The 23,526-nt window shown below is 38.0% G+C and overlaps 1 long non-coding RNA gene across 2 annotated transcripts in view; it reads right to left on the minus strand.

The window, feature by feature from the left end:
• Positions 1–23,526, minus strand: part of LOC116441210 — a 318,677-nt gene that overhangs the window by 150,135 nt on the left and 145,016 nt on the right. For both annotated transcript variants that reach the window (XR_004238960.1, XR_004238959.1), the window contains exon 4: positions 2,375–2,476. This is a non-coding gene — a long non-coding RNA (uncharacterized LOC116441210). The remainder of the gene's footprint in view (positions 1–2,374; positions 2,477–23,526) is intronic.

A 23,526-nucleotide genomic window follows, 5' to 3' on the forward strand; every position in this document is an offset into this window, starting at 1 on the left:
CATCAAAGTTATGTCACTATTCATTGAGATCAAGTAATAAGGGGAATTTCTTACACTCTTTGGGCTCATAAAGAAGTCTCTGGAAAACTTCTTATGCTATCCAGCTGAATAAAAAAGAAGGTGTCCCTTCCCTCCCCTGTCCAGCAGCAATGCCCTATTGGAAAAACTGAACCTGATAAAAAAGTTGCAGCAAATTCTGTAATAATGTCACTGAAAGAGTCATTCTCCTCACCAAGTAAAGGGAAAGATACCACACACAAGGCAGGACAAAGTATGGCACTACAACAGTTCAAAGAATTACATGGTCAATATCAAGACCAGCCTAGTTACGCTACCATCACTTTATAAATATTTCAAACACATGCAGTAGATATCAAATTGTTCAAATTTTATACCATCATTTCCAAGATGTAGACAGCAGATACTGAAGACAAGGTTCCTGGTAGAATGGCCCATTACACAGCTCATTTTCTGACTCACAAACTTGTGATGTAAATGAGACTCACTCTGGCTTTAGCTTTTTTTCCACCTTTTGAGGACTGGGCTTTATCTGGATCTATTTTCCAGTTCAGAGAAACTAATGCAGCAGACAGTTGTCAAATAGAAATTAGATTTTGAGTGGTTTATAATGCAAATGGTAAGATTTTACTTGTTTTCAGCATATAATTTTTAATATTATAAAACATAAAACCAACTCTATAAATTTATTTCGTTATTATTATTAACCTGTCTTTGGTGGAACATGATAAATTAGTTGAGAGTATTTTTCTTTAAAACTTTAATAGATTATTTCTTCCTGATTTGTTCAACCATAAATGTAACTGAGGACATTATAATATAAGCAGATGTATTTGTGTTATACAAAATATCAAACATAAACACTAGAAGAATGACCTTTACACTTGTGATATTTTAAATGGAAATTATTTTTTATTATTGCAAACCACACAATTTATGTGTTTGCCACATTGCAATCTTAAACACAGCCATAATCCTTTTATCTAGCCTCACTCAAGTCAGTGGAAATGTTTTCCTCAGCTGTGAAGAACTGGGAAAAGCTGGAGATGAGTAAAATCTGTAACAGAAAGTTTTCCAGGTACAACCCTCTGCTATTAGCTGCTTTCAGATGACATCTCTCCAGACACAACCACCTACATATCGCTGTTACGAGTTGTAATGCTTTTCATCCAAAAGAACCCAAAAGCACTTCACAGATTTAGAGCTAGTCTTGAAGTAATTTATACATATGATCATCTCAGGGACTACTCCTGTCCTTATAGGACTGAAATGAAAAATATATAAGCTGTGTACATGTTACTGACTCCCAGCAGAAGCCTTGTCTTCTCTGAAAAAAATTAGATGATGCAGAAGTCCTGTTAGAGCAGCACCACATCTTATTAAATGTATTATATTTTCAATATTTCAATAGAATGTCTCTAATTTTTTACGCATACCCCATGGAAAATAGAGAAAGAAAGAAAAGTTTCTCAAGGTCTCTGAGCTGGCCAATAACTTGCTCAGTCTGATGGGAAAAGAAGAGATGAGGTTGAGAACTGGGATCTCACTTTTGGCTGAGCCTGGTCCAGCCTGTGTGGGAAGGATGCTCTCTCCTCAGGGGAGGGCTCTGTGCTGCACAGAGTGGCTTTCAACTCTATAAACTAATTCAACACAAAGATTTTGTGTGGATTTATTCCCTTTAAGTTAAAGCAAAGGCACTGTAACACTTAAGTTTATATTACCAGTGGCGGCTACACTATCAATTCTGTGAGTGATAAGGCCAGTTCTCAGTATCACTTCCCTTCTGTTCATCCCCTACAGGCTGCTGCCTCCTGTGCTACTACCCCCAACAGCAGCTGCTGTTACAGCTAATTCCTATTGCTCACCTGAAATATCAGCTGAAAAGAGGCTTTGCCAGCTTTACTCTTTAGTGAACCCCTTAAACCACTATCAACTGGGTGTCCTATGGCTGAAATAAAGATCAGAAACCTTAGCGCTGACTGAATAATATAGAGAATCTATAAACCTGGAAATGAGACACTGTAAACATTTCATCCCTCAGAAAGAAAATTTTCACAGCTTTTTCCTACACAGAGTTATCAAAACTTATATTTTATAATCAAAAAAATTGGGAGGAAAATACTGAGTAAACAACAAGGAAAAATAAAGAGCTTTCTCCATGAGAAGCAAACCCTACAATCTCATGAATGAAAGTGAGCAACGTTTCGTGTGTTTAGTGAATCTACACATGCAGTTCCTCTGTTGGTTCAGAAAACAACTGGCTCTAAGCTAAGTTAAACAGAAATTACCACATTGAAACAGGTCATAAAACAATGAGCATTTTAATGAGAGATTTGGAAAGAAGGGTCACACATACTTATTAAAAATCTGTCATAAAATTTCCACAGTTTTTGAATTTGTCATAAAAGTTTTCTTTTCCAGAGAAATCCAGAGACTTTCTGGAGAGAAGAGCCATTATCTGTTCAAGAAATTAATAAAGAAAAACTAAACTTCCTTTAAAAATTTAACAATTTACTGGAACAAAAAAGTGACAAAGGACAGTCCTTTTTGTTTTCTGAAAATGTCTTGAAATAAAAATTGCAATCTGTTTCCCTGTGAGGAGCTTAACACACTTGGATTAAGTCCATATGGCAGATGTAGGGTAGAAAATGTTTTTGAAAGCATAACAGAGACCTCATAGGATAGACATTTTGGGTTGTAGGAAAAAATGCCTAGACTTTACACTGGAAAACAAAATTCAGTATATGCCCATGTCTTTGCTGGATTTGCTCAGTCTTGCAAGTCAGGGGCAACAGTCTTATAAAACCAACCTCAGTTTTGTATAGTATATAAAAAATATACAAATACACAACTAAATATATATATTTGTTAACTGCCTCTCTCCTCACTTCATCAGTCAGCCAGCTGGACTTCAGTACAAATTTTTGAATCTTTTTCCTTGTTAACCACAAGGGCTTCATGGATCTGTAACTAAAAATATATTTTCCTGGGTATGCTATACAAATATTTTAAGTATTTGACCAGATACTGAAGACTGGCTATTTTCATGAAAGAGATAAAGAAATTTTAGTAACAAAATTGGCAGAATTGGAATCTTTGGGAAGTCATTGTATCCACGGTATCCATAATTCACATACAGGAGAAAGGTTGTATACCCAGATCATTAATGCATTTAACAAATTAGCAGACATTTGAGAAGAAAATAACTCACTGCCTTTCTTGGGGGGAGTTGTTTTACCCAATATTTTATATTGGGTTATTAAGTATCATTACCTTAAGAGCTACTGATTTATTGTATTCACTCTGGTCCAGTTCTATGTCTCAGGAGAGGATTTTTCACTTATCTTTTGAAGTTTGATGCCTGAACTTATAACCCTGATGCCAATAAAGAAGGATCTCATTGTAAAATTTTACCCCCTAGGCCAGGAATCCAGTAATGTATAGAAGTGAAAAACTCTCAAGAACACCTATTAACTGAGATTCATAAAATCTAATTATTCATATTTTGAAAATATTAATTAAAATTTGCACCTAAGTCATACACACATTCCATCTTTTCCCCAAGAAAAGGTTTTACAAAGTCCATGATTATCTAAGGTACACAGTTGAATATTTTGCCATGAAAAGAGGGACAAATAAGTACAAAAGCTCATGTCTTGATAAATAATACCAGTTTAAGGAAATTAATGAATACTGAACACAGTAACAAATTAGGTTTTGCCTTCCTTTTTATTTTGATGATGAAATTAGAAAATTTCATGTGAAGAGTTGTAATTGCAATCAATACAAAAATTTGAAAAAAACCACTAAAACCTAACACCATGTTTTAAAATGTGCTTCCAAACAACTAGATCATTGTGTGCTTTAAATCCACGTATATGGTACACATTTGGGCTCAATTAGGGCTACACAACTTAATCTTGCAGAATAGCTATTTAAAAAAAAAAAAAATAGTTACATAAGCAAGCTCCAGCTAAATTTCCTGAAATTTGGAAAGATTTTCGTCTCTTTATCCTTTTTATGTACTTCTGCAGCCATAAACATCAGAATATTTGGGCTAGTCCTGTGGCAGTTCCTCAGGCACAAGTCTTGTTGACTTGGGCTTTTGCTGGAGTAAGGAACTCAGGGCCATTCCCATGCTGCAGTGTGTGGTGTTTTCTCAAGGGTACTGAATATAGCTGTTAAAACTTTTCCTTTTTCTTTCCACAAACATGAAAATGTTTCCCATAGCTGAAAAATACAGTTATCTAATATGGTATTAACTGTTCATTGAGATTACTTCTGAATGAAATTATGGAGACCAACTTAGAACTGAAGAAGATACAAAGCAGTTCAAGGTAATAGAGAAAAGATTATTGTCATAACACTGCCTGAGGAAGAAGTCTGAGGCTGAACAGAGTTTATTTTAGAACAAAACCCAGAAATTAAATCCTCCAGAGATCAGAAGTGGCATTCAGAGTCTTCCACATTAAGGTCACCAGTTCAAACCCAGTGTAGGTCACTTACCAAGTGGTCATTACCAACTCATGGTTGGTCAATGAGCTGGTGATCTCATGGACAAGGAATCCACACCACTAAAACCTCTGCCACAATTGGCACCTTTACTGAATATTTCACTAAAGAAACCAGGGACTGGGCTGAGTGCAGAGACAGAGCAGTATTTTCACCATAAGAGGTGACGCCTCAAAAAACAGGTTAGTAGGATTTATGGTGAGCTTGTCTACACTGAAAGTTACTGTTTACATTCATAACCAATAATCCAGACAGAAAACATCTGTGTCAGATTCCTTCTGACCTGTGTTAGCGTTGTGATGCCTAAATAAATTCCCAAATAAATTCTAGATAAACAAGTTATTTCTGTTTCTTTCATCAGGGTGGTGATTTCTGCATTGCTTCAAGAGAAGAAGACCACGTAATTACACCCATATGGAACTCATTTCTTCCCATCTCCAAATGACAATTTTAGAGGTTGATTTCATTGCCAGCAAGAATATTCAGTTTGCAACTAGAAGAAGAAAGGTTTTCTAATAATACTTGACTTTTCATATTTTCATACACAAGAGGATGCTCCACTCACAGAACCTTTCAGAATGTGCGCAAAACAAGTGAAACAAAAGTATCAGGACTTCACATTGTTATGATTCTGAGGCTAAGAAACACACGCAGAATCCACTCCTCCCCTACAGCTCTCTGTTTTAGAGCACCAGCTTATTTTGGTATTTTACCATGAATTTGTGAAGATACAGACATGAAAATTGACTGACTGACTCTTCAGACTCTGGAAAGCTAGCAATGAGTAGGATGTATAGATCTGGTCATCTCACACATGCTGCAGATCCCATTACTGTATAGGTCAAGAAATAAAGCATTTTCCTCAGATTTTATAGAAAAAAAATCTTACAGAAGCTATAGCCTCAGTGTTTGTTGGTCACACAGTTAGGGCCTTGTTATAATAAAAAAGTATCTGGCAAATAAAATATTCTGTGGTCATCTCATACCAGCTTCATTTTTTGGCCCTTTGTTTTGACACTGAAGAAAATGGTGATCAGTTTTGATCACTATCAAATCTCATGCTGTTCAAGGTTTTGTAGAGCTCTTTTGTATCACTCCTGAGGCTGGAGTAGCCCCAGCCTTCTCCATCACTCTTCCTATGCAAGGTGCTCCATGCCTCTGGTCATCCTGCATCTCTTCTCTGTGCTTTGTCAAGTTCTAACAATCATTCCTCAGAAGAATGTAGGGAAACTACAACTGCACACATCATTCAGGTTGTGAATGAACTGTGCATAGTGCTCTTTCCATTTCTTTCCCATCCTTATAAGAAGCATTTTCTTTGCTTGGAAAGCTGCTACTGAGCATTGAGCTGATGTTTTGTTGTCTATCACAGCATCAAGGTCACATTCCTGAGCAGCTGAGTTCAGTTCAGAATCCAGTTTTATCTATTAAAAGATGAGTTTGTTGTAGACCATGCTCCTCCACTGGAACCAGTCAGACAAGAAGTAACAGCTTTAGTCCAGTTTGAACACATGAAGAAGTGAAACCTAAAACTGCAGTTTAGAATTCAGTTGCTAACAAAATAAAACCAGCAACAAGAAAGCCATTAAGATAAACTTTTGAGACTGACTGGGATCCTTTATTTGACTGTCAGTAGTGATTCTGGAACAATGAGAACTCTGAACTTGGCCGCACAAGTGCTGCACTGGGATTTTAATGCCTGTTGAAAAAAATAATACCAGAGCTGTACATCCAAGAACATTTTCAGTTATGCAATACAGTTGTGTTTTTCTATTTTCATGACAGAAAATAGGAAATTAGGAGTTCTCATTATCTTACATAGTTGACAATAATGAAGATAATACTGCACTTCACTGCACAGTACAATCACTGTTACTGGCACTGGTAATGAGAAGTATCAAGGCTGAAAGATGAGGCACTTGTCTAAAGTTCCCAAGAAATTCAGTCTGAGTCTGGGACTTAGGAAAACCACACTGACATTTTGGTAAAGAAAGCTTTTCCAGCAGCTGGGACTTTTGGCACATTAGCTGCAAATCTTAAAGATCAATTGAGATTTATTGAAACCTGAAATAGTATATATGTCTTTTAAAAGTTGGCAATTTTGGCTATTATGACATTTCTATTAAATTCTATTTGAATGGAAAGACAGTCTCCTTGTTTCTAAGGCCCTTGATTGGCTTTTGGAAAAAAATGAGTTAACACTCAAGTCCTTTTGGTGTGATCTGGGGCCAGTAATTCAAACTCATTACTCCTCAGCTTTCCGTGTGATTTAGGACCAGTAAAAAGACTCTTGTTCTCATGTGGGTTTTTCTCACAATATATGGCTGATTGCATCAGAGTTATTCTAGCAAAAGCTTTCTCATAGAGCTTCCATTTCATAATTATGCTCTTAGTTGTCATCTTTTCAGCTCATTTTCTCTTTCTACTAATTCCTACTCTGCCAAGTACACAAAGTCTCGGATTCTGTGCACAAGTACCACATGTGGCTAGTTTTAAGTGTTTTCTTCCTGTAATGTTGAAATGACTACAAAAACTGCTTTTTCCTTTCTTCTCTCTGCCATCAGTAGACTGCCATGGATGCCTCCTCAAAGCCAAAATGGATGCCAGATTGAGACTCAGGTCTAACCCACAGATTAAACAAAATAAATCTGCTTATAGACATTGACATGAAGTGAGCCACTCATAGAATGATGAGAATCTCTTCCAGTGTTTAAGGTGTCTATTATTTTTCACACGTATTTGAGCCAGAATTAATAGGTCATGTCCAAGAGTGGGTCTAAGCCACATGGCAGAGTGTAAGGGCAGATTCACAACAGGGCATTCAAATGTCATCTCCTCTCTACACTGGCAGTGATTACTGTAGCAAGATTCTTTCTTGAGTCTATCATGATATATAGCAGCTATTTTCATATTGTAAATATACACAACACATTGTTAAAAACTATAAAATCAAGTAAGACATTTGAAAGCCCCTTCTAGAAGACCCTCAGTAAAATAGGAAACTTTAATCAACAGATCTTTCAGCGTGTCATGCACCCAACTTCCCTTTTCAAGGGAAAGAAAACTTGCCCATTTCCCAGCTCTACTACAGGCTCACATCATTAGAAGCACCACAGTTCATGACTTGTCCTGAAAGATTTCATGTGAGTCTGGCTATAGATGAATTCTCTGCTTACACACAAGTCTCACTTGTTCTCTCTCCTTCCCCTGTCATTTGCCAGACATTTGGCAGAGATCACATTTATACCTTTTCTAATGGAACTCTCTGGGACTGAAGGATGGTACAGGCTGCAAACCTGGCACACTGCCCATCCTACACTCCTTGCTGTAGAGCCATATAAAGGACCCAAGCAAGAAAAAGCCAAAATAAACCAAGAAACCAAAATATTTTCTTTCTAATGTCTCAGTGAAGCAGCGGGCTTAACAAAACTTCAGACGACACTTACTTGAAAATTCTCACTGAGAGCTCCTAATTTTTTCTCAGGATAAAAATTTAGTTTCTGAGCCTGGTCAAACTAATCCTAATTTGCAGGAGAGAGACAACCAATGCATCTTGGATGATTACTATCAATTCCTTTCTCCCTAATCTGAAGAGTTCATCTCTAGGCTGAGGCAGGGCACTCTACCAACATGACACAGGCTAAGGACCAGCTCGTAACTTCCTGTTCACATTGGCTCACTGGCTTGTTTACTCAACATTTTCACACATCAGTTACTTAAAGAAACGAAACGTGATCTAGTGTTCTTTTCTAGAAAAGCATTCTGAAACCAGGACACATTCCTAGATGCCTCCAAGTCTGGGTATCAAATGCTAGTAGAAGCATGCAAACCTGACACTGAGTGAAGACACTACAGATGATAATGATCCTAAACAAATGCAGTTTACTGGGCAGGCAGGCGGGACATAACTGCCACCGGTATACAGCAAATTATTATTTCAGCATATACAGCAAGTTATTATTTCTGTAATACAAAGTCTGGCATGAAGTACAGTCAGCTCACATGACTGTTGCTATTTATTAATAAAATCCAGATGTGTTCCTCTGGATCCGAATTTTGCACAAAACCAGATTGTACTGGAAATAGGTCATCTCCATAAGACCTTCCACAGCACCATGACTTCTTTTTGTTTAGGATACATTATTCCTGAGCCTTCAAAAATATTTCTCACCAGCAAGACCAGCATACAAAATAGTCACATTTATTTTTGTGAATACTATGTATATATTTGTATCACATTGGCAAGCAATCGCTCATCATCAGTCTTTGGCTCGTGCAAACCAACAGCCCTGTATGGTGTGGAGAATTTTTGGAAGTTTCTTACTTTGTTCAGGCTGTTATCATGACAGAATCTTGATCTGAGACATTTTGAGTCTCCAGGGCTCTGTTAGGTAAGACTCAGTTGGGCGTCAGCAGTCTCCCATCATTGTTTTTGGCAGGGCCACCTGATCACAGGACTGAGCTTTCCCATCGTGAATCCTTTGGCTGTGAGATATCCATCAGATGTTTTCACAGCTCCCACACAAGCCATAAGCACTAGATGAATACTTTTACACTGTCAGGAATATGCACTGAAGCTACACAGAGTTGTGACACTCACAAATGCTCTAGTGCCGTTTTTGTTCAGACATACACTGAACAGATGGTGCATCCTGTTCAGGAATGGATAAGAAACTTTTAACTAGCTTCTGATGACCATCAATATTTGCAAAACACATCCATGCAGCTCCATGCAGTATCATTTACAAATCACTCCCCAGAATACCACAGATCATCCAGCCCATCCAACTTCACCTCTGAAATGCATATTCCCCAGCTGGCTTTTGTAGTGACTCACTCAAAAAGGGTTAGTATTACAGCTCATCATGGATAAATGAAGGCTTGGGCAAATCCCAATGGCTGATTCTCTCTCTCTCAGAATAATTAGGACTCAGGCAGTCCTTCCCATGCACACCAGCTGTGTGCTCCTCAGCCATTGCTAAGCAGACAGATGCATAATCTGGAACTACTAGTTGCTGTCAGTCAGCTGGCTGTTATTACATCAGGCAGAGGATAATCTCCAGGACATTTTACAAGGCAAGGGGCTCTCAAGAGAACTTCTTGACTGTGCCACATGTGAATAAGTCAGGCAGAGAGAAGCCAAAATAAAATAAAAAAGAACAAGTTCAGTTTTCCTCTAAATAGCAAGTCACTGAATCATGCATAATGAAGGTTTGTAAAACCTCTACATCTGAGCCCTTGAGCAGAGTTCCCCAGCAGAAAGCAATGTCCCTGAGCCTAATCAAGAGGTTCCTCTTCCTGCAGCCTAGGACACTGCAAGTCACCACTTGTGGAGACCAATGCCACTGCAGTAACCAACCTCCTTTTGCTGAGCTTCCTCACCCTCTCTGATGAGTCCGTACCTGGAGCAGCTGCAGGCTCTCTAGGGTTATGCCAGACAATTTGTGTTGCTGTACCTGCAAAGACTGACCCGACTCTCACAAAGGACACCTTTGAAAGACTGCCCAAGTAAAAGGGCTCACAGCATGAACAGAGGGGAGCAGCTGAAGCCACAGGTGCTAGCACAGGCCCTGCTCTCTGTGCAGAAACACACACTGCCTATAGACAGTGCCTTCTGTGGGGATCCCTCACCTGGCCAAAGCTGTAATGCAAGAGCCAAGAAAATAAATACGTAAAGAAAGAGGTCAGCTCCTCTCTAGGAAATACAGTCAAATGAATCAAGACGATGTTTCTGTTTTGGATCTTGTCATCATCCTGTCAGTGTTACAGTGGACAAACTTCTCAAAACCCTTCATTTAACATTATGTATCTAATGATCGTGATTTACAAACTCTCCAGCACCCACTGGTCTTTCGTCAAATGCAAGCAGATATTCTAAAGAGCTCAGCATGCACTTTTCAAAATCTATCTCTGTATTTAGGCACTTTCCTTTGATATCCCAGTCCAAAGGAAGTGTGGAGTTCTAAGTACCACTGGTTCTACAGCATATTTTATATTCCCAAAATGAGGATCTCTACATTTCAGAAATGACATAACATACTAAATATCAGCAAAATAAATTACTCCTTTCAATTCACTTTGAGAGTTAACAGGCAGACTTTAAAATTCAGTGCATATGCACCCCTCCTAGCTAAAATAATCTGTCAAAATGTCATTTATAAGGCAATTAATCTTCCAGGGAATAGTAAGTTTAAGACATATTTAATAGTAATTTTTTTTAGACAGGCTAAACAGTACAGATTTCATGACTTTTTAAAAAACTCTTAATCAGGACACAATATCTCTTAGAAAAAAAATCTGTGTAGAGAGAAATACTTCTTTTACTAAAAAAATACCTTCATCAGAAAAAAATCATGAGGTGATAGAACTATAAACGGGCCATAGACATTGGCTTTTTTTCCCTCTTTTCCCCCCAGCTGGAAAGAGTGACTTCCTGGATTCAAGAATATGTTGTGGACCTGCATACATATACATATATCATTTAAACCTGGAACACTGGAGACAACTACAGTTGGGAACTTGAACAAGCACAATGGTGATTATGGCGATTCAGTTTCCTTTTAATTAGAGCGGGTTGGAAAAAAATCTTACTAAATAGTGTTTCATTGGAATTCAATGATTTGGCCAGTTTTGAACTTCATAGACAAGGTTTAATTTCAAAGACAGCATGAGAGACCCTAAGCAGCCTCCAACATAAGCCTCACTGCCATAAAGAAGGTTTTAAACCTTGTGTTCTTGTGGGCTACCTTATCCATGTTGTTGAAAGCCCATTAGCAAGCTGCTGGGAACCTGGATTTGCAGGGCCTGGAGATCCCCCAGCCATCCTGCCTCAAACCAGCACAAGAGCTCTGTCCCCATTAATAGAATATCCCAACTGTTTTCCTTCAATTTCTTCAAATGGAGCAAACACATATGTCAAATCAAGAAAAAAACTCTGAGATGAAGAATTGCTACTTTTATCTCTGAGTGATTCCAATATTAAGCAACATAATTAAAATATTAAAATTCAACTTGACAGGCACTACAAATGGGGACTATCATCATTAATAAATATAAACCAGATAATGTGTAAAAACTTTATGTCTTCAGCTGAGGCTACTTTTTGTTGATGTATTTTTACACCATTCATTTATAAAGTATGATAGTCATATCATCCTTTAAGGACTTTAAAGGCAAAACCAGAATCCTGTTAATTATCATTAATATTTATGCTGTACCCACAGGTCCAAACTGACATGATAGTCTCATTCTATTATGCCTCATAATTTTCTATTCCAGAGAGCACTAAATTGGCTTAGACACAACCAAAGAATGGAAAAAGAAACAGAACTACAGGCTGAGCTCATAGAAATACTGGAGTGAATTTTTGCCCAGTTTTCAATTTGAATTTATGAATCTGAAAAAAATAAATCACTGACTGCAGAAGTTCCTCCTTTGTTTGAAATTGTTTTGGAACACTCCAGACATAGAATTTTTTCCTGTATTTCTATTTGCACTGAGCTCTTGCATTTTCTAAATTTTGAAAAGCTAAGGGATAGCAGAGGATTTGCACCTGTGCAAATAATCTGAGTAAGTTCTTTTAAATCCTGTTTGCCATTTGGCACTGATGGAAATTTACCAAGAAGAAAATAGAAAGACCATCAACAAATCTTGAGCTTTTAGATTTTTGTTTTTGGGGAATGATAAATACATTTTTCAGACTGATTTAACATTTTATTCTCTCTGCCTACCTTCCATGCCTGTAAAATGGTGTATTACCAACTTTTTAGCATGGTCCTTCTTACAAGAGTTGAAGATGTAAAGAAAATCAAGCTACTGCCATCATCTTTAAAGTGTTGCCTGTCAAACACATCCAGTGGAACAGGGCCTTAGATATTCCTTGTGCTCTGGCTATTTACCCTTTCCATCTTTTTTTTTTCTCCTACTGAAACTTCTTCCAGTGAGAATAAAAAGAGTTCCCAGCCAGAAAATAGAGCTGGTGTTGAAAGTTCACCCTCACTTTCAGTTCCAGCCACCAACAGCAATGAATTTCATTTTGACTGATTGCTTGTTTTTTTTTTTTTTAACAAGCAGAACAATTTCAATGCTTACAGGGGGCGACTGTAGCAGTGTTGGCAGTTGTTCAGATACTGGAGCCACTGGGAAGGTTTTGAAAATAAATCCTTCAAAGTACACAGGTCCCACCGCATCAATGGCAGCCCCAGTCAGCTGAGCTTGGAGCACAACACCTGGGTTCTCCCTGCACCTCTTCCACCCCGGGCAGCCTTCTCCAGTGCCTGCCAACACTAATGCTGCATTGGGTGCTGGCTGGTCTCATTTCATACAAGACCTCAAACAATGCTACAATCGTGACCCTGGAAGGGCATTTAACCCTAGTGACTCTGGATTCAGTCTAGATCCTAAATAGGCCTTATAGGTCTCTCCAGGCTATGTTGCTCAAAATGGTTTATACAGTAGATTTCATGGAAATTACATGAGTTAATCTGTCAGATGTCTGTATGTTTCCCTGACAGAGTACCCCTGGAAGTATCTCAATGCAAATGCTGGACATTTCATCCTGCCTGTGTCCTATCCCGTCCTACAAATCCTGCATGACTTCACCTGTATTTCAGTGAGAAACCTTGATTTCTAAATTTAAAGCAACACTTCAGGAACTGCCAAATGTTCACACTGTCATAGTTCAGCTTTATCCCCAGAATTTCTTGTCTGTAAACATGTCAGAAGCTTCTATTTATGACTCATAACTAAAAATAATGGATGTGGATTCAAGAACTCCAAGTTTAGTCACATGCTTGTCTCAGATACCCTGCCATAAAGTTTCATTATTCCTGTACACTACAGAATAGCTGCTAAGGAATATTTTTCCCTTGTCACAGAATCTGACAAGAAAAGTAAAAATGCTATAAATGAAGTTCTTAACAGAAAAATTATTTACTCAAGACCTTCTTTGAACCAAAGATGATATTTTTTCCTCCAATGCTCCTGTGTTTTTCAATGTGGAATTTTTTATCCTCTCCCCAAGTTAGCATAAATAATTAGAAAACTGCAGTTTCCAGGAAGGACTACCCTTCAGACAACTCTCTTCTAATTTCAGTATTCTTAATTTATGCAAGTGGAAGGAAGAAGTTTGCTAAAACTGCTGGTTTTGCTCATTTGAATCATCATCCACACATACAGACCACATTCTTGCCTCTCTCAAATGGATGCAGGTCTTTCTGACAAGTCACAATAAAGAAAGAGAATTATGTAAAAAGTATTCCTCCTTCAACATATCAGGGTGAATTCAAAATAATAAGAAATGATCTTTTCTTTGACAACATGGAATTTTGCTTTGGGGCGTGGAAAGGAAACCTGGTTACTCAAAAGCAACACACTCATGCTACAGGCAACTACATCCTATATTTACTTTCCCCCTATTTCAGTATTATACACAAAAATAAATTAGATTTTGTGGCAAACGTGCTGAAATGGAAGTAGTTCTAATGCTCTGAGGATGTCTAGAGGACCTTCATGAAATGATCCATCTACAAAGCTGTCATATATGCAGAGTTCTACAGATTGCAAGCCTGGCAGATTTCCCTTTATGGAGACCGAGCAGTACAGTAAGGGAGAAAGAAGCATGATTTGCAGGTGGGGAATTGTATATAGCTGAATTGACAACTCTTTGTGTTAAGATTCACTTACGCTTAATGGGTCTGGTTTTGCCACCAGCATTTCCATGTGTCTTTATAATGCACATAAATGGCCCAGGTATGTCCATTGCAATTACTCAGGTGCATATGGTTGACCAAACTGGACTCTGTACAGGTAATAATGGTCATTTATAATTTTAATTTCAATTCTAGTTAGTGGCCGAGATACAGTATTTCAGTATGATGGGGTTGTTCTGTGTCACTCCGGTTCTTTTCCATTTCTAGCATTCCCCAGGTCTGGTGGACTTGGTTCTGTCCTGAGCTTTCCCTTTCTACTGCAGGAAAAATGGTTCTGTAACTGTGCTGCTTTTAAGGGTTTTGGTTGGCAGGTTTTTTTTATAGGGGAAGAAAGCATATGCAAACCAGAGGGTTGCATGTCTTATAACATTGTATTTAAGAATGAGGTTCATGCTGACATTAATCATGTATTCATCAGAACTGGCAGGGACAATGATGAAATTATCATTAGCTCTTCAGATCCCTGCCTTTTCTTTCCATCACTGAACCTCTTAGAGACACTCTTATGAGGAACCAGACAACTATTCGCATTTTCTTTCTGTCTATTCATATGACAGGCAGATCATATCTGTAGTAAATGAGACAAATTTTTAATGTATTTCTTTCTATACCTGCCTGTACCAGATTTTTAATCCAATTGGTTTCATTTTAACCTGATCATATTCTGTATTTAAGTTCCCAACCTCTTTTCCCTTACTCAGGGTTTAATTAAGAAAAAATTTCATGAAGAAAGGGCTCTATAAAGCTTCAGAGCTGATTAATATACTGGGTTTTTAGTTTTGATTAAAATAATTCAAGTATCTAGGGTTGGCCCTTCCTTTTTTATTGAAGGAAATGACAAAGGGGAATGGTGTCCTTTGGTGATGGCCTTCTCTAGAAGAGAAAATTTATTTGAAATTCCTATTGCTGCCTGCTGTAATTTTCAAGTGCGCACCAATATTTTTTTCTGAAATAATGTGTTTGAAGCTTTCCCTGGGTTTTTAGATTGCCACAGACACTGAAATAAGCTGTAGGAAGGCAGATTCACATGGATGCCATGCTCTTTGTAATGCCCAGGTTACCTGGTGTATCTTCTTATCAAGAATTATTATTTTGGGGAAACAAGGTTAAAATTACATTCTGCTCATTGCAAAAAGAACATGGAAGGAACATAAAAAGCAGATTCAAAAGTAGATACTGAAAATTCACACCTAAAGAAGTGGCCAGTCAGAACTTCATTTGGACATGAGTGAGGGAAGGCAACAGAGAACTTTTAGGTGACTTTCTGTGGGACATTCCCTGATATGCTTACATTCCAAACAGTCCCTCTCAATGCAGGGTGCATTGGGGTTAACACACCTTAAACCATCCTTTGTGCTCTCCTTGGTTTCTTTGTTGTTTATTCTGTCTAGTTTAAAGCTGTTTCACTTCTGGAGAAAGCACACAGAGTTATTCTCGTCCTCCCTCCTCTCTGTGTATATGCCACCCATTCAGGAACAGTGGAGGAGTAAAGGATAAAGTTGTGGTTTGACATTCTGTAGATACAAGCCCAGTGATTTTATGAGAGTTCAGAAAATAACTGGTCAGCGAAACTCCTCACTCCACAGAATATAACATCCTGAGTGATTAGACTATGTAAGATCATTAATTCCATTAATGAGCTATGGTCCTTTCAGGATGATTTTCAGGCAGAAGCAACTCTGGATACTATAGGTAACAATTCAGAGGAAAAATTCAAAGACTTGAGTATAACAGAATCAGAAAGAAACCAAATGATGAGGGAGAAGTTGGAAAAAATAACTATATTTCTCAAAGTCTGACTTGATCCTGATTTTTTTTTTTTTTTAACAGAGTTGTTTCCTTAACCTCTGACATTGTGGTTAATTCTGTGGGCTGTTTCATCAGAAATCAGTTGAAATAAAAGATGAATCCCTTTCCTAACAAATTCCAAAGCATGTATCTATCAGATATTATTCAGACTAGTGGCAACAAAAAATGTAAACTATAAAGTACTCCTGATGTTTCCCTTTTACAGAAAGCTCTGGGAAACAAAACAGCTGCTGTGATATAGGCTGACTACAAATAAAACTCATGTGCATTCTTAGGAATACGCAGAATTAAAATGAAACTGCAAAGGAAATGCAGACCTGGACTTGAAACCAACTACTTATCTATATAGTTGAAATTCTGAAAAACACAAACATTGTGCAAGAGCTGACTTTCAGTTTTCAAATGTGAAGGTGCTTAAAGCTCTTTTTATGCTACAGTTGATGCTGCAAAGGGTATGTAAGTAATCTCAAAACTTCTGGACACTCTGTAGTTAGGTACTTCTAAAGACCCTTTTTTGACTGAAACAGCATTATGTAAGCAACATGAGCAAGCCTTATTCATTCCTCTTGAAAGCCAAACAGAACAATGTATGCAGGTTTGTATGGGAAAGACTGATGACAGGTAAAGGGTGAAGTCTCCTGTCCAGCTTGCTGTTCCTCTAGCTTTGTAACAGATAAGTTATTTGACACCTGAATGTAAAAACCCACATTTTTACTCTCATTTAGCACGATCTCTGCCAGAATTTCTTTATTTAGGAATGACCTTTTTTTTCTACTTTTGGAGATAATGTTTCATACCTAGGTAGACTAGTGTTACCCTTAGTGATTGCAACAACTTTGATTCTTTTGTGCGTAGAAGAAACAAAGTTTGAATTGCAGGTGGTACTGAAATTCCAAGGAGCCGCACTGGCCCGCATGAAACTGCTGGCAACTGTGTGAATTATAGCCAAGCACATGGAGATCTGACGGCAACAGCTCAGTTCCTATATTTTGAAATTTTTGAGTCTAATAAAAAGGAGTCAGGGGACATACTCTAAGATTTAATGCCCTAGTTCTTCATCTTAACCCTCATTACACAAAACACTAATCAGTGTACCCCAGCTTCAGGATGTGGGGTGCTATTTCTCGTACACCAGAGATGCAGAAGTCTCATCTTACTCTGCAAGTTTTGTGCTTTCTTTAGGACTTAGCTGGCTCGTGTATGTTTCACATATTTTATTAACTACATAACACTTTCTATCTTTTTCATACATGTTTTTCCCAGGATTGGCCAGCTCTCCTAGCCTAGTTCACTGCAAAGCCATTGAAGAAGTTGTCCTTTTGTTTTCCACAGAAAGGATCATGTGGAATATAGATCAAAATGTGGAATGTAGGTCAAAATGTGATTATACACTACAAGAGACATTGAAAAGGGAAGAGTAGAAAAAATTCTGTTAGATTAGCAACTTTTCTACTGTTAGACAATTTGAAGTTCACTTATAAGTGAATTCAATTTCATTCCAAGTTCGGTTTTAAAATGAAACTATTCGATTTAGTGCCACAAGAAGAAAGGAAGTGGCTTTAAACTCTTGCAAAGGAATTAATACTATGCATATTTCATTGCATAAGGGTATATGGTTTATCTCTCCTATGTGATTATTAGGGCTGGACTTGGCATAAAATGCATTCCCTGCACAAGTTCAAAACAGGCTTGGTTAACTGCTGGTAAGTACAGAAACCTAATTGCAGGCACACCACACTATAAGAAGTTGTTCTCATGATATCTCCTTGCAGGCAAAAGGAAATGAGCACTGGAAAACTCATAAGAAAGTCTGGTCATGTAACATTTCCACCCTGACTTCCAGACCAAAGAGGTTTGGACAAGTTTTGGTAAAAGAGACTAATTTCTGGATGCTTATCTGAACTGAACAGTCTGAATTTTTTGAGGTTTGGTGTTGGTTACTCTCCATTTGAAGAGATGTTGGCACTTCCATACATATAATCAACAAAAGTCTTTCATCCAAAATGCTTCCAGCTTGTTCTGTTGTGTTTCCAGTATGTGTCCATAAACCTGCAGTGTTGAAACAAGCTGTCTTCTAGCACAAAAAAAAAAAAAATTGTATAGCTGTTTCTACCCTGGGCTCTTCTAAGAATTTTTTCACTTTATGCAGAAAGGAAGTATCTTTCGGGGGTGCAAGGTTCTGGGTTTTTTTGATGGGATCCCAGGATATACCTAACTAAAGCACTAAATGTTTTAACATATGCTGTTTTCCTGCAATGTGTGAGAATATAATAGCACCTCTAGAACACACAGCCCGAAAAGGAAGGCCTAAGAAAGCAACAGTTGCATTAACCGGTGGTTTTGTTACCTACCTGATGTCTGAGTTTTAATCACATGAAAGCCTCATGCAGCATTTTAGATCAGTTTCAAATGTGAAACTTCTAAACCTTCATCTCATCACACTATAAATCAGCTATGATTTTACTGTTCACCATTTCAAAATATTCTCCATAAGCTTTGTCATGATGGTCTTCACTATTTCTTTCAAAATTCCTCCTCTTAGGTCTATCAGTCCAAAGATTTGTATTGCATCCTATTTGGCTTTCTCTAGTTCTCCCAGATACTTTGGTAAGACCATCACCAAACCCAACCAAACTAATATTAGGAAGGATCACCCTAACTCAGGGAACACAGCTAGGGCTCCTCAAAGACAGAATTTGCTGCTTGATCCATGTTACATTGAGCAAAAATTCATTAATATGGTGTTCATGATAACCAATATCTTGGGTGCTGGCTTTTTTTTTTTTTTTTTCTATCTAATGTTGATTTAAAAATACACAAATCCCTGGAAGCCCAACAATTCCTGCAGTTTACCTGGCTGAACCTCACATTACACTATATCCGTCTGGCTAGTTTGTTTCTTTTTTCTTTCAGTCCAGGTTGTACAAAAATAAATCTTTCCCATTCTAGTTTCTTCCCCAGCTTTTTCTCTCCCTTAGTTCCTCCTCTTAGTTGCAACTTCACACTGTGGAAACTTGCAGTACTATGACTAACTGCGGAGAGAACAAGTCATAAATTAGTCACTAGCAAGACAAGCATCTTTGCAGGCCCACAATGACTTAAAAAATTGGACTGGTTTCTGGCCCAAGGTCAAGCTCCTAGAGATCATTGGGTGCATAGATCTAAAAAAGCACTAATTAAAATTGTTGGCTCTTAACTGTCCACCTGTATAGAGTCTGGTTACACAGCATTCTAATGAGCCACCAGCGAAGGGAGCCAAGCAGCTGCTCATGAAGATGTTGCCTTTTCTACTTCTTTTTGCTGTGCCAGGAGGTAAACACAGTATTACGAATTTTCTTTCTTAATCTTTGTGACCCAAGACATAAATTGCACTGCATTACTCCTGCTTTTACTTAGAGCAAACCAGATTTTGTTACTAAAAATGTTCAAAATTCTTCAGCCGAAAACACCTCATTGTATATCACTCCAGACAAGCATGAAAACAGGGCTAATAAAGCAAAAACCAGTTCCTTGCTCAATGAACTGTTCACAAACAGGCTCACACGTCTCTGACTAGCTCCTGGCACTGGGCACACTGAGACACAGCACATGTTAGAGCTATCAGCTAAAATCCATGTGAGGAGAAAGTCTAGGGCTGTTGACTCTCCAGTGTCCTTCCAGTGAGAGCACAGCTCTCAGCAGCTGTGATTGGACACGAAGCTGGTGTATTCTGTCCAAAGAAAGCTCTCTGCAGGCTGGCCCTGCTCAGCACAGTAAACTCACTGCTGGTAACACTAGGTAGCAGAATTAAGCTTCCACCACCTCCACACCAGCTCAACTCAAGGCTTGAAATTGAGTTATTCGGTGATGGATGTGTAGGCAGATGGGAAGTAAAGGTGGGGAGGAATCCACAGCCTGGGTGATCAGATTGCCTGTTTAAGGACTCAGCTTTCTTCTCCTTGACCAGTGCCTCACAGTCATAGCTGGTTCTTAGCTGAAGGGAAAATACCAGTTGTGTCAACTGACAATTTCTGTGGCAGCAGCAAGTACAAGAGGTCATTGAAAACTGAAAGTGAACACTTTTGTAGGTTATTATTAGTGGCTGAGGGATGGAAATGTGATTCTCTGACAAATAGCAATTTTCTGACTTGGACTCTCTCAGAGAAAGCTATTCCTGAGCACTGCCATCATGCCACTCTTCAAGGCAGCACAGATGAAAGCAAGAAAGGGATTTCTCAGGGAATGTTAGTAGTTCTTCAACACTTAAAAAAAATAAAAAAACAATTCCTGCAGTATTTTCTCTGAAATGCAAAGGCACAGGCTGTCCAGCCCCCCTTCCCTAGCAGGAAACGGACTCTCTTTTTCAGCTTAAATACTCCCACTTCTTCTGTTCACTGATTGATTTTATTTTGCTTGACTTGACAAGACCAGGCTGGACAAATCTGAATTATCTGTATGTTGTTGACTGGATCAGCTGCAGATCCTTTAGTATGCTTGTCATTTACTCTTATAAATTACATTAATGAGGGCTGTAAATCTTAGTTCTGTGAGGACATAGCTCTATAATAAAAAACAATTCAAAGTTTTAAAAAAATCAAAGATGCCCCTAGAACACAGACTGTTCTTTAGATGAAATATATCCTGTCTTGGAATTTGTCCTGGATTTCTGCTGGTTAGTTTTTTAAACATAAGTTACCTTCTTTAAAGAAAAATAAAGCTTGCTCAAAGGCAGAAGAATAGACTGAAAACCATTTCACATGGGTCTGTGCAGTTTTACACAAGTAGAAATATACGACAAACTGTTTTGCAATGATGTCTTAAGAGTGGTCTAAAACTTTGTTCTGGTATATTTATCCACAGATTTAATGCATGAAAATAATGCTAACTAGTAAGCAAAAAAAAAAAAAAAAAAAAAAAAAAAAATCAGTTTATGCTCTGTTTATGTCTAAGTAAAATAAATAAGAAAATGAAATAAATAGGGACTGTCAAGAAATCAATGAATAGAACCCCTAAGTTATTAGCAGAAAGAGCTATGCTTAAAATACAAGTCCTCTGACATTCAGCTCTGCAAGAAACACGAGGTATTGAAGTGCATTGCCAAAACTGGCTTCCTCTGATTTCAGTTTTTCAGAGGTATAGAAGGGCTGTTAAAAAGTGCTACAATGCTCACACCTTTTTACAAGTTCCCTTTACAAAGCATTTAGAATTCAATTAGGTGTATTAAATGAACCATCTGAGTCATATAATAAAAAGAGTAGATCCCAGTTTATATTGAGGAGCCTACCATAAAAAACCCAAGTCAGTAATATGATCTCAGATGGCAGAAATTTTGAAGACATTTGTCAACTGACTTAGTTTAGATAAGACAAGCACGCTATATATATATATTACTCCCACGAAGTAATAAGCATATTTTTACTATAACAGACTTGTGAGCCAACAAAAATATTTTAAGAAAGATAAACAGCTAAAAGAAATGTATTACCTGTCTGAAGTAAACATAAACAAGTACAAGTAACATGCTATTTTTTTGAGAATCATGCTAAAAGATGATTCATAAGATACACATATTAATTTCTAGCAATATTAGAATTCTCTCTCTTCTGCGTATTTCTGATATGCCCTGATAGAAACATATAAAATTTCCATTTTCATGATCTTGGTTTTTGATACAGCATTTTAGCTTGACCAGAAGGACTAGAGGCTATAACTAATGCTCATGCATTCACTGGTTTGACAGGACCACAAGCATTTCACAGAGTCCGAGCTCCTTCTGAATGCATAATTTATTCACACACTGAATGATGCTCTGTCATTTATTGTCCAAGTGTAATTTGTTAGACTCAGAGTTTTTCTTCCTTTCTTAGATATTCTGCATCTGATCTGCAGGTTCTTTCTCTAAGTAAATATATCAGATATCCTCTCACAGCTCCAGCATTTTTTTTGCAGACATCCCCCAAGAAATGTCAACGGCTACAAAAATTCTTCAACTTTCTGCACCTCTGTGTAACACTAACAACCAGACAGTTTCCACAAGCTCTGCAAAGGTCTTGTTAACACTCTTCAGTGTCTGGACCAGGCTCACTCCATTAATCACATGGACCTCTATTGAGGAGTGCTGATGACCAGGGAATAATGGAAGTGCCAGTACTTCTCTGGTATCCAGCAATTGGTAAGTTCCCAAGTAAATTCCTGCCTATTCTGAGAATTACTCATTTCCTAAGGACCTTCCAACTCCCTTAGAAAAAAATAGTCTGAAAATGTTTTTTGTCATAACATTTCCATGCAGAAGAATTTTTCTCAAAATGCTTCTGCTTGAAGCTGTGGTACGGCTTTTACTGGACTTTGTTGGTTTTCAGAACCTCCTCTGTGAAAATGAGCAGGAGGAGGACGACTGACCATTTACCAAACTGACCAGACCACTACATATTAGAATATCTCTTTCTGTGAAGAGTATTAACCCAAATAGAGAGTCTCTGCTTGATATTCCAGTATCCCATGAATTTTAAGTTTTGAGAATTTCCTTGAAGCAATTCAGTTCTAACTTGTCCCTCCATTACCTCATACAGATGCTTCAGTGCTCAGCACTCCGATGACACCAGTGAGTGGAAGTATCTCCTGCAGTCTCAGAACATGCCCTTCAGTGTGGTTTACTTTTAAACACATCATTTGCACCTCACATGGTAGTTAGTGAGTTAGTGACTGTGTGCAATTCAGATAACTGGATGCACAGGTTCAGGGCACAATGTCACAGAAGGAATTGACACACACAGGTCCAATACTTTCTCCCTGTCAGCCCATGCTGACCTTAACATTGTGTCTTGCTATCAGTGTAAGGCACCCGGAATATTTCAGCTACCACCATCTCTTAGGATCTACAAAATGCAGTTAGTGACTCTAACAACACATTTTTTACTAAAAGAATGAGGTTCCACTCAATCTCCACCCTATATGTTTTCCTACAAGGTCTATAAAAACAAATAGCTAAATCTGGTTGGATCCTTCCCTGAATCAATCCAGCTTCATAACCCTGCTGAAAACTACTCAGCAAAGACAAAGGAAGGGTGGAAAGAGTGACAAAACACAAGAAAGAGAAAAGTGCAGCTCATTTCAGTGTCAAGAAACTGATTGATTTCTCAGCTGCTTGCAGCACTGTAATCTAAGATATGTTTCAGAAATGGCTATGCCTTGTAAAAATTGGTAGCTATAAAGGATGGCATCAAAATGTGCTCAGCAGATGTTGCCACAAGACTTGCTGACACATTTAAGTGCTTATTCCAAATGGGATACACTGGCTGTGCAATTACCCTTCACAGGTTCTTTGTCTTTTAAGTATTAGTCTTCCATCCCCTTTGTAATCTGATTTAGTGACTTCCTAGAAATTTCTTTTTCCAAAGCCGTAACAGTTTGCTTCTCCTCAATAACGCACAACAGGTGTGTTCATCATGAACATTTTGACCTCTTCAATGACACCAGAGCTTGGGTATTTCAGCTTCAT

The sequence above is a fragment of the Corvus moneduloides genome, chromosome 3, assembly GCF_009650955.1.
Source record: "Corvus moneduloides isolate bCorMon1 chromosome 3, bCorMon1.pri, whole genome shotgun sequence".
Taxonomy (NCBI): Eukaryota; Metazoa; Chordata; class Aves; order Passeriformes; family Corvidae; genus Corvus; species Corvus moneduloides.